This window comes from Anastrepha obliqua, chromosome 1, assembly GCF_027943255.1.
Source record: "Anastrepha obliqua isolate idAnaObli1 chromosome 1, idAnaObli1_1.0, whole genome shotgun sequence".
Taxonomy (NCBI): Eukaryota; Metazoa; Arthropoda; class Insecta; order Diptera; family Tephritidae; genus Anastrepha; species Anastrepha obliqua.
Window position 1 is genome coordinate 30,528,099 of NC_072892.1, and position 11,820 is coordinate 30,539,918.

Below are 11,820 nucleotides of genomic sequence, written 5' to 3' on the forward strand. Positions count from 1 at the left end.
GAATTTATCTAATTTTTTTTTTCACATTTTAATGCATTACTTTCGCTTTACAAGCATGGCTGTGCTTAAAAAACACGTTAACTATAAATGGATACTGCTTAAATGATGCTCAGCATGGAGAACTGAGTGAGCCATGAGCACACCAGCTCTGTCACCATTTCCAGTTTCACTAATCTAACCAAATGGCATCATCGCCTGGGTTTTATTTAATGTGTCAGAGTTTGATTAGCAGTGACTAATTTAATATATGTATGTATGGGTTTTAGTGTGACTCCAATTCTCAAATTTAATTCGAAATAAAGCAGAGCAATTATTTGACAGGGCAACCCAATATATGAGTCGTTTCCTTTGGTGTGAGCAAATTTCATTTCATATGGAGATATTTAAGGTTTTGCATTTGAATAATTTGATAAATATGGAGATGTGTTATTACATAATTTTTGCATTTTTTCAGCATTAAAATGATTAAAATTTACAATGAAATAATTTTTTGATGTGATTAATAAAAATTTATATTTCTAATGACTTCAAAAGGACCAAAACCACTTTCACAAAAAGTGGCCAACAAAAAGTAAAAAGCTTACATTTAAAATATTAACTACGGAATCACAACTGAAACAAACACATTTTTTTATCAAACTTTTTTTAAATACTTCAGCAGCAAAAAAAAATAAAAAATAAAACTATCGAAATAAAAGGGCATTATTTCAAAATTTACTATTCAACCAAACTTATTTACAATTAATGTATTGGCTTGGGTAATAAGTTCATAGCATTTTTATATTTTCTTTTATTTTGCAACGTTTTGTTCGCTGTTTGGCAAAGGGTGAGTATTCATTCGATAGAACTCTTTCTGCTCTACAAAACTAGGTTAATTGTATTTTTCAGTTATTTAATTCTTTATTAGTTTTGAGGTCTACAAATTGAATCAGTAGGTAGGCTCAGTAGGCAAAAATCAACATTTTCGATACCTGCCCTTCTTTGCGAAACCTGCTTTTCATCGACGTTAAAAAGCTGTCAAAGTAGACCGAGGCATTTGCGACGTGTATGGAGAAAGTGTCATAGGCGAGTCTACAGCAGGGAAATGGTTTGCAAAGTTCAAAAATTGTGACTTTGACGTCGATGACCCGCCCCGCAGCGGAAGGTTTTCTAAATTCTATGAAGAACGTCTCAAATCACTTTTGAAAGAGAAAGGTCGCCACACCAATTGTGAATTGAAAGAACAAATTTACTGCAATCATAGAACGATTTTCAATCACTTTCACTCAATGGGAATTTTCGAAAAATTGGGAGCCTGGGTGCCTCACGAGTTCAATGAAAAAAAACAAATAAAGTATCCTTCAAAATTGCTTCTCAGCATCTCGCCCGCCATCGAGCAACACGCGGTCATAAACATCGCTTTTTGTACCAAATCGACACGACAGATGAGAAATGGTGCCTATAAATCATTATGAAGCAAAGAAAGGAGTGGGTGGCTCCAGGAGATACGCCCAAGCTGAGAGTAGAGTCGGATCTTCATCCCAAGAAGATCATGATATGTGTTTGATGGGACTAGGAGGGCATGGTGCACTAAGAAATGCTCGAAAAGAATGTCACGGTCAACAAAGAACTCAAAATTGTCCAGCTACATCACATGAATGGAGTTATTCGATTTAAAATATCTGGCCAAATCATACTCCTTTACGACAACGCCAGGCCCCATGTTGCCCAAATCGTCAAAGCCGCAATCCAAGAGCTCGAATAGGAGGTCCTTCAGCATCCGCCGTACAGACCTTGCATCGACCGATTACCATCTTTACCGCTCCCTGCCAAATCATTTGAGGGGCGTTACCTCAATAACAAAGAGGTCCTAAAAAACTGGCCCAACAACTTCTTTGACACCAAACGAGGCAATTTTTGGCGAAATGACATCAACAAATTGGTCGAGCGTTGGGAAGAGGTTGTAAACAGCAACGGCGATTATATACATACATTCTATCAAAAACGGCGATTATATACATTCTATCAATAAAACGCAAAATAGTTGTTTAATCATCAAAATTTATTTTGTCGCCTTCAAAATAGGCTCAATTCGAAGCAATTCACATAAGGCAACGATTAGTTCAGTCATCAAAGCACCTTTTAAACGCGTTTGAAGAGATCCTCTCCAGCGAATTCTCCTTAATGGCCTCTATCGACTCAAAGCGGCGTCCGCGGAGTCGCAATTTGTGAAACGAAAAAGCCACAGGGGGGCTAAGTCCGGTGAATACGGTGGTTGCTCGATGATATTTGTCGAGTTTTTGGTCGAAAAAATGTTCACAATATGAGCCTTGTGAGACGGTGCGTTCACATGGTGCAAGATCTATGAGTTTTCTTTTCACAAATTGGGCCGTTTGCTACGCACATTCTCTCTTCAAACGTCGCATGACTTCCAAATAATATTCTTTATTTACTGTAGAACCATTTGGAATGCATTCCGAGTGCTTAACACCAGGATAATCAAAGAAAACGAGTAGCATGACTTTCCCTTTTGACCGACTTTGACGTGGTTTTTTTTGCTTTCGGCTCGTGTAGATAGCGCCATTCAGCCGCCTGTTGACTGGTTTGCATGTCAAACTCATATAGCCATGTCTCATCACCTGTTATGATGCGCTGGATAAACGTTGAGTCCGAATTCACTTGCTCAAGCATGTCTTCAGCCACCTTCTTCCGATGAATTTTTTGAAAGAAATTCAATTCTCTTGGAACGAGTCGAGCAGCCACGCGTCTTATACTCAATTGATGGTGTAAAATGCTGCGAATTGATTCATGACTTCTTCCTTCAAACCTAAATGATGGTTTTCCAGCACCATTTCCTTGACATTGTCGACGTTTTCATCCGTTGAAGACGTTGATGGGCGACCAGATCGGAACAAATCTAACACGACTTCTCGGCCCTTTGCAAAAGCCTAAAACCACTCGTAGACCCGTGTTTTTGATACAGTAAGAATTATCAAAAAATCGATTTTTTTATTTGTTTTTTCTTAATGTATGTACATACAAGAATGAGTTTTCACACTGAAAATAAATTTAATTTTTTGTTTTAAGAAGCATAAAAGTTCATTTATTTATTTGGTACAATTTTTTTTAAGCTATTTATATTTAAATAAAACATTTATAGTTACTTCATGGGAGAAAATTAAACGGAAAGAAAACAAAAAAATACAACAAAAAGAAATATTAGCTCATTTTGTAAGTGTCAAATTACTCTTTTCACAATTGATATTGTTTGCTTTCTTAAACAAATTATTAAAGAAATGCATAATCTTTTGTAAAAATTAATACTTGGTATGGTTACCCTTTGCATCTATTACGCATTGTAGTCTTTTTTTCATGGACTGCACCAACTTTACCAGGTCATAATTGTTTGGTATATCATGCCACTCTTCTAATATGGCAGTTTTAAGTGCTGTTCGGTTTTTGGGCTGCCTCTTTGCTACTTTTTTTTTTAAATGCACCCATAGATTTTCAATGGGGCTTAAGTCGGGGCTCTGAGCTGGTGTATCCATAACTTTTCCGCAGTTATACAGAAGCCACATACGCACTCTATGCTCTTTGTGTTTGGGATCATTGTCTTGATAAAATTTAAAATAAGGTTTGTTGTTTGTTACGAACCCAAATTTCATCGCACTGCTTACTAAATGTCTCTTTAAAATCTGCAAGTACTGCGTAGAATGCATAGTATCCTCTATGAATGCCAAATATCCTACTCCTCTGCTGGAAATACACCCCCAAATCATGACTGACAACTTTCCAAATTTTACAGTCGGAATAATATTGCGTCTTTCTAGCGATGCCAATGCCTTGCGCCACACTCTTGCAGGCCCGTCGTTATAATATAACATCATTTTCGTCTCATCACAGAATATAACGTCGTCCCAATAGTCAACAGGCTCGGAAATCAGCATAGTTGGGAAGGACAAACGTTTTTCCACATTTGCTGAAGACAGCAACGGTTTTTTGCGCGCTGACCTTGAAAAATATTTGTGCTGCAGTATGGTTTGGCGTACTGTTTCATGTGAAACAACAATTCCGCACTCTTCCTTAAGTTCTCTCGCAAGAGTTCTGGTCGAAACCTGAGGATTTTGATTAATTTTTCGCATGATTACGCGCTCTGCACGTTTTGTTATTTTTTTCGAAAGACCTCCTCCACACTTTGGCTCTAATCTATTCTCATTTTCAGCCCGATTTATCACATGCACTTTTACCCAATTGATGGTTATAATGAATCAATTGTACCACATCAAACGATAATCTTTTTCCGGGCATTTTACAAGCACAATATTTTAATAATCTCCGTCCTGTCAAAGCAAAAACTAATGAGCTATTGACAGAAAGTTCATAGGAAATAGGAATGTAAAGCTTTTGTAACTTAAAGTACCGCTCATCCGTGAATAAGCTCCAAAAAATTTTAAAAGCGATGTAGTGAAAACAGTTGTTTGACACTAACAAAACAAAGTGGGATAGGTTTTTGTTGTATTTTGCAATTTTATTTATATGAACTTGTGCTATTTTTTGCATACCTTTAAATTTATTGTATTTATAAATAGAAATCATCAAAAAACAAGTTGCAAAGAAATTTAATTAATACTTCTCTTGATCACTTTGAAAAAATTTGTGTTTATTTTCAGTGTGAAAACTCATTCTTGACAAACTGTATATTTAAGAATACATACAGAAAATTTAATATCTTTCCGGTGAATATTTTTGAAGTTGCACGCAAATTTCAAAATGCCTTTCAGAGTGCTTGAAAATACATGGCAAACTATAAACGCGTTTTTCTCAAAATTCGAGCGTCTTAAATATATTTTTTAGTAATTAATCGAAGATTTTTTCTCACCGATAAATATTTTTGTTTTTACAAGCAATTTAAGGCCGAAATTTTGATTTCGATTTTTTTGTGTTTGAGAACCCGCCATTTTGGCAAAAAATTATTTTGCTTATTCTTTCGATTAATTACTAGATTTAACACTACTTTAACGAAATTTGTTTGGTTATTTGGTTTTTAATTTCAGCGGATCCAGTTGAGGGATATTGTGGTCACCGCAAAACGTCTTTTTTGAGAGGAGCTCCCGGAGATCAGCTGTAGCTCCTTTCCAAATAAATATTTTTACTAATAGAAAGTCTTAAAATATAGTTAAAAGATAGCATAATATGTGAACAAATTTTAAGATCAATAAATTTAAAAGTTTTCTCAGAAAGAATTCTGGAAATTCGCTTTTTTCTGCAACATTTTCAAAATTTTCAAAATTTAGACGATATTTTCTTGACAGAATGTAATTGATTAACTTATTGATAAAATTATTGTTTTTTGTTTAAATAAAAGTCTTCGGAAAAAACGCTGCGAACTTATTCCCCCACCCCTTAAATATTAGTTTATTATATTAAGTTCTCAATAAAATTAATTGCTTTGTTTTGTTGTGTGCAGGTTTAGTTTTGTGAATCGTGACGCTTTACATCAGTGTTGCCGTTGCCGAGTTTACCGGGCTGCCTTAGTACTGTTAGTGATATGAAATGGTGAAATTTCTGATTTATTTGCGCTGAAATATTGGGTGTCTTGTGATTATCCAACGGAAGTAAAATTTGGAATCATTTATTAAACAAACAAATTTCCAGCTTAACTATTTGCGCAGCCACAAAGCAAAAAAACACAGACTTCAAAATAGCTGCCATTCAAATGAATCAATTAATTTCCTAAAAAAAAATGCCTGCAAAGCGCAAATTAATTTATATTTTCGAGTTGCCACTTAAATTTGCATTCAAATTCCGCATATAATTGGAATTTTACCCGCAAATCAAGTTTGATAACGAATTCAGAGCACGAAAGCAACGCCTCTCACTCAGCCCCTGCCAGTCGCTCGTAATCATTCCGTTCACGAAGGGCGCAATGCCATCGAGGTACATATACATACATATGCAGGTATGGATATGTGGCAAAGTACAAAGACAGACGCGGGGCGGCAGCTGCGAAAACGTTTCCCATTCATTTCGATTTAAATTGATTGAAATAAATCATGCACGACGACACGTGATTTAATTTTAGAATAAATCATTCAAATTCAAATGCCCTGTTTGCTTTATATCGACTCGTCGCATTTTATTATTTGCGCTGTTTTACATATCCACGTATGTAAGTATGTACATATTTGTATGTTTGTATGTGTATCTTTGTTTGTGTTTATGCAACTGTGTGTCGCTGTCAGCCAGCGCCCACGTCATTGGGATGCTATTCGTGATTTTGGCAAACGATGGACACGATTTAATAGGGACGGGTTATGACGCCTTGGTAGAGTGAGTTTGTACGCGACTACCTTACGATGGGCGCGCAGTTCAAACCCATTGAGAACTTGAGTCATCGAATTATAGAAACTTTTTTTTTGTTTTTCAATGACGTTCGTCCCTGGGAATGCATTGGCAAACCTCGGAGTGTATTTCTGCCATACAAAAGCTTCAAATAAAGAACCATCCGTCGTTCAGAGGCGCAATAAAACTGAGTTTCATAAGGCCAAAATTGTGCAATTTGCGTCCTCTAGGCTTTTTCTTGTGCGGTCTATGCCAATTAGCCGCATTTCATCCGGGTCTATATAGCAGAATCGTTGTAAAATTGACCTCTCTGACCCATGCCACTATGCGAATCGATTAAGATGATGCCATAGAAAAGGGTATGCATATCATTCGTTTTTGAAGAAATGAAATAATAAGATGGTGAAGAATATGGGCATCGGTCCATATCGGTTGATAAATACAGTCTGTTTCAGAAAAAAGGAACCGCGATTATTCATGAAGTATAAAAGATATATATTTAAAATTTGTTTACAAGAAAGTATGTACAAAACTATGAGTCGCAATTACTCAATAAGCCGTGTAGTCTCCGTCGTTGTCGAGTATAGCCTGGCATCTTATTCATGTTTTGAACCAACTTTCCTGCGTAGCTCGTCACATGAGTCGCTTTGAATCATGGACTGCCCCTCCGGCAAGATGCGTTTTCATAGTTCCCCACACATTTTTAATGAGGTTGGGGATTGGGTAGGCCAGTTCAATACTGTGACGCTATTTTTTTGTTTTGTTGTTTCTCAATTATCCGTGATTTTGAGGATGTGGGACGGTAGGATATGTTTCCTCCTTCAGTCGACGTTCGAAGGTGTTGATACTCACATCTAATCCTTTTTTAGCAAGAACTGATCGTGCTTGTCGTAGTCACAAAGACGGGTCCCGCTTAAAAAATTGGACGATCACTTTATCCGGACGACAAACTCTCTTCAAGCCGCGCTCAGAAAAGTTACAACATTTTTGTGCACCTTATACCGCTGATTTGACATCACGACAAACTTTTTGCATTTTGTAATCACTTTTGCAGCCGCATAAGATAATTTCGGCCCTTCGAATGCGCACATAAAAATACCGCCTCAAAATGCTTCGCGTACTTCTCACTCATTTTTGTTTGGTTGCGTTTACAGGAAAGTTTCGAACGACACTAACCTGAGTTAGCACTGGGGTCGTAGCCCTTGAGTGGGACTATTATGCAGCAAAAAGCAGAACGAAATATATCGTGAAGTTACAAGAAAAACCCGGTTCTTTTCTTCTGAAACAAACTGTAAATACCTCAAAAAAATGTCTGAGGCATTATATTAATTTCTTGTCTATTTTTAGTACTAACTATGATACAAAATGAGTGTAGTTCCACTTCAAATTTTTTGAAAGATGCAGGGATTTTTGATGTTTTGTAGTATGTTAATATTGTTAGCAGCATTGCCACATTGTTTGCAGTAGAAAATAAAGTAAATAATATAAAAAATAGTATTTCGAAATTTTAAAAACTGCATTTTTTCTTTTTATTCTTTTATACGAGGGTCGTTTGAAAAGTCTGAGGAAGTCGAAAGGATCGCACTACTGGGGCGTATCGAGTTTTAATTTAGTCAGCAGCATCTTTTGGAAGAACACACACCAAGTTTCAGCCAGATCGGTCGATTTCTTTGGATCTATTTCGCTTGAATCGATGAAGTCGAGTGATCTTCAAAAAATGGACGAAAAAAAATTTCGTATATGGAATTTCACGTCCCAGCAATTGTGGACAGAAAATGAATGGAAATAGGATTCCAACTTGTTTTACATCCCCCATATTCTCCAGGCTTGGCCCGCTCGGACTCCCCAATTTGAAGAAATGGTTGACGGGAAAAAGATTTTATTCAAACGAGGAGTTTATTGCAGTACTTAACGAATGCTTATTTTTCAGAGTTGGCCAGATCCTATTATTCGGAAGGGATCAATAAACCAGAACAGCGTTGCATGAAGTGTATAAGTCCAAAGGAAGATTAGGTCGAAAAATACAAAAATGGCTTACACCAAACAATTAAGCAGTTTTTTTGCACAAACTTTTCAAAGATTGAATTTGAATAGAATTGAAGGCACTTGAAAAAAAAATTATAATTAGAATTTTCAATTTTTCGGAACTACTTGAAAAGTCGGATTTGTTTGCGCTTTGGTGGTGATCTCTGGTTTAGCAATTTGGTCGAAAATATAATTAACCCTAATCCCATGTCGATGGGTCGGCGCTTATTTCTACTATATAACGCCAACAGAAGATTAGAAAAAATTAATAAGGTATCTTTTAAGCTTTAACTCTTCAACATTTCCGAAGAGATTTTTTTTTTTAATTTTTTTCGAAATTTTTTATTGTAATAATATTTTATCATAAACAAATGGTATGAAATTTGCACCGGACAGTAGTTTGTAATCCATAAAAACCGTAAGAAGCGCTTTCTTTTTTCACTAAAAACAAATTGGTTTTCTTGGTCTTGGTGCATTCGGAACTCTGCACTCACTCCCCTGTTGTTTGGATTGGGTTTTGTGCTCATCAACCCCCGTCTCTCTCATTTCAGCTTTACGCAGTCTCCGTTGATACAGGGTCACTCAAACTAATAATCCAATTTTGTTTTTGAATAAGTTTTTACTGAATAAAAAAAAAAAAAGATTTTGACTGATGGAAATATTTACCTTTGACGTTTACGGGCCCCATTGCTTGTCGGTTTGTCTACAGCAGCTGTCTAGTTGACAAGTGTCAAATATGATTGACGTACGTCAACATTTGGACAAATTATAAATCTTAGGATAGGATGATTAATTTTGCGAAGAGAATCTTCTTAATGTCAGAAAATAATTAGAAGTTTCGCCTTTGACCGCTGAAGAACATGTTTCTGTAAATTTCGACATTTCCCGCCCGAGAGCCAACAACTTTCAGCTTAAAGCCGCTATGCCACGCACAAGTACACCTGACTGCAGTGGCCGGCAAATGTCTCCGAGCATAAATGTGGGAAGGTAATGATAAAACATACATACACACATATAATATAAATGCAATCACTCTTATTTGGTTATTGCGTATTGCATAATAAGGCGCGTGAAATGCTGAAATTGAAGTACGCCCTTGGTGCCGTCTACACTGACGCACTGGCGGCTTATACAAATCACCACTTCAACTTGATTTGCTGTGGAATCTATATTTGTTGGTATTCGTTGACTTAATGAGAAAAAAGATTGCACAATTCGTCCGATGTCATCAATGTTTAATCGCAAACAAACGCAGCTAACTGCAGCAGAAACCAGCCACACCAACTAACAACGAATTCATTGAATGCCGATCGAGAATTGATTGTCAACAATGTCCGTCAGAGGTCATTAGCTGCCGTTAGCGCAACATAGTTTTTTTTTATTACAAATGACTAATAAAATGAAAACTAACTCGAACTCCAACTGCACTGGATTCCTGGTATTCAATTGATGTCACCAGTGTTGATTTTGATTTGTTTCAAGAAAGCAGCACTCGCAGGAGGCCAGGTTCATTTCACATTCAAATTATTTGAATTTGCAATTTTTATTCACTTCCACGAATTTTGTATTCCGCAAACGAGTATACCATAGAATCGGACGACACGTTTAGCTGCTGCGCTAAGATTTCTAACTAAATTAATTTCCCAAATTCTAAATTCAATGTCAATGGCAGACCCAATGCAGTGAGAATGCAATTCTCAGATCCCAGTGCTGACATTCTTAGCTGACACTATGCTTTGTTAATTTGGTACGTAATTATACATACATACATTTGCTTGACATACATACATACATACAGATGTATGCAAATATGCTCACTCACGCCTTTGTGGTTGTATGCATGTATGCAGATATGTCGGTGTGGCAAAGCCACTTGGGAATGCAACGAAATTTGAATTTACTCTGAAATGAGGTGTCTTTGCGATTTGCCTGAATTTGCAGTCTCTACACCAAAAAAACCGAACTAGTGATAAGAAATTGTCCTTAAACATCATTGAGATGGAATTGAAGGCTCCTCAGACGCATTTTGACCGATGCTTTAAGTCTCAAATGTCGAGAAGTCATCTATTACTTATAAACTTTAAAAATCTTGAAATTCGTAGGTTTGAGACTTTCTTTTATCTATAAAATAAGCTAGTTTTTTCTTTCTTGTGCTAACCGGCGCCTGTTGGGCACTCCAAGTGAAGCCAAATCCTTCTCCACCTGATCTTTACAACGTGGAGGAGGTCTTCCTCTTCTACTTTCAGAGCTGAAGCGTTTGTATTCATTCGGATGTTCTGTGTTTTTTTGTTAATTTTTTATTTAACCCTAGACGGACATTCTTCGTCGTTTCGACGACGCTCGATTGCATTTAACTGCTTGTCATAATTTCCCTTCATTGTTTTTCTTTAATTTTTCGTACAGCTTTAGTCGTTGCTGAGCTTTAGTCGTGAGCGTCCGTTCATCTGTGCTAGTTGCTTGTAAGTACCGTTTTAAAAAATTTGCGTCGTCGAAACGACGAAGAATGTCTTTTGTGTGAGTTTTGCAACAAAATAATATATCGCTTTTAGGATTTTTTTTTTTATCTTAAAAACTTTTATATAATTCAATTCGACATGACAAAACAAGCCTTTTTAAATGACAAGAAAATTGAAAAGTTTCTTGCTGAAGACGATGACTTAATAGTTTCGGATGAAGATGATTATGCCATTGGCGAGCTTGAGAAAGACTTGGGAGAGCTAATGGACGAAGAAAATTCTTCTGAAGAGGTTTCTGCAGACGAAGACGATGTCCCGTTGAATGTGTTGCTTGAAGAGTCTGATATAATTACTTTCTCAAAAAACATATTACGTGGAAAAAAACTATCATAAGTGGTCGACGCAAAAAGCTACGTCTCATAGATATGGACAAAATATTGTACATCAAGTACGTGGCTCTACTCGAATTGTAACCATGGATAATTGGTTCATTTCAGTCTCCTTGGCTAAATCTCCTTTAAAAGAACCATATAAATTAACATTGGTTGGAACATTGCGAGATATATGTACCTCCAGAGATGAAAGTCAGCAAAGGTCGAAAATGTGGCACTTCAATGTTCGCCTATGACAATGAACGGACGCTCTTGTCATATAAGCCAAAACCGAATAAAATATTTTACTTGTTGTCCTCATGCAATGAAATTTGGAAATGTCAATAGCATGACAAAGACGCCACATATGATCGAGTTCTACAATTCAACAAAAGGTGGTGTAGACACCTTCGACCAAATGTGCAGCGTAATGAGTTGCGCTCGAAACACCAACCGCTGGCCAATGGCAGTATTTTTTGGCATACTCAATATGGCTTATATAAATAGTTTTGTTATACACACCCATAATATGTTCCAATTGGGACAGAAACCACTTAGTCGCAGAAAATTTATGAAAGGTTTACACTCTGCTCTCATTCAAAAACACTTATATATATAATATAAAATACCTAATGTGGTAACTTTTA

General features: G+C 36.5%; 1 protein-coding gene across 1 annotated transcript in view; it reads right to left on the reverse strand.

The window, feature by feature from the left end:
* LOC129249837 (mpv17-like protein 2) overlaps positions 1 to 9,960 on the reverse strand; it is a 54,367-nt gene extending 44,407 nt beyond the window's left edge. Inside the window, exon 1 of the mRNA XM_054889509.1 lies at positions 9,758 to 9,960. The gene's annotated coding sequence lies outside the window, so the exon portion shown is untranslated. The remainder of the gene's footprint in view (positions 1 to 9,757) is intronic.
* Between the last annotated feature and the right edge of the window lie 1,860 nt (positions 9,961 to 11,820).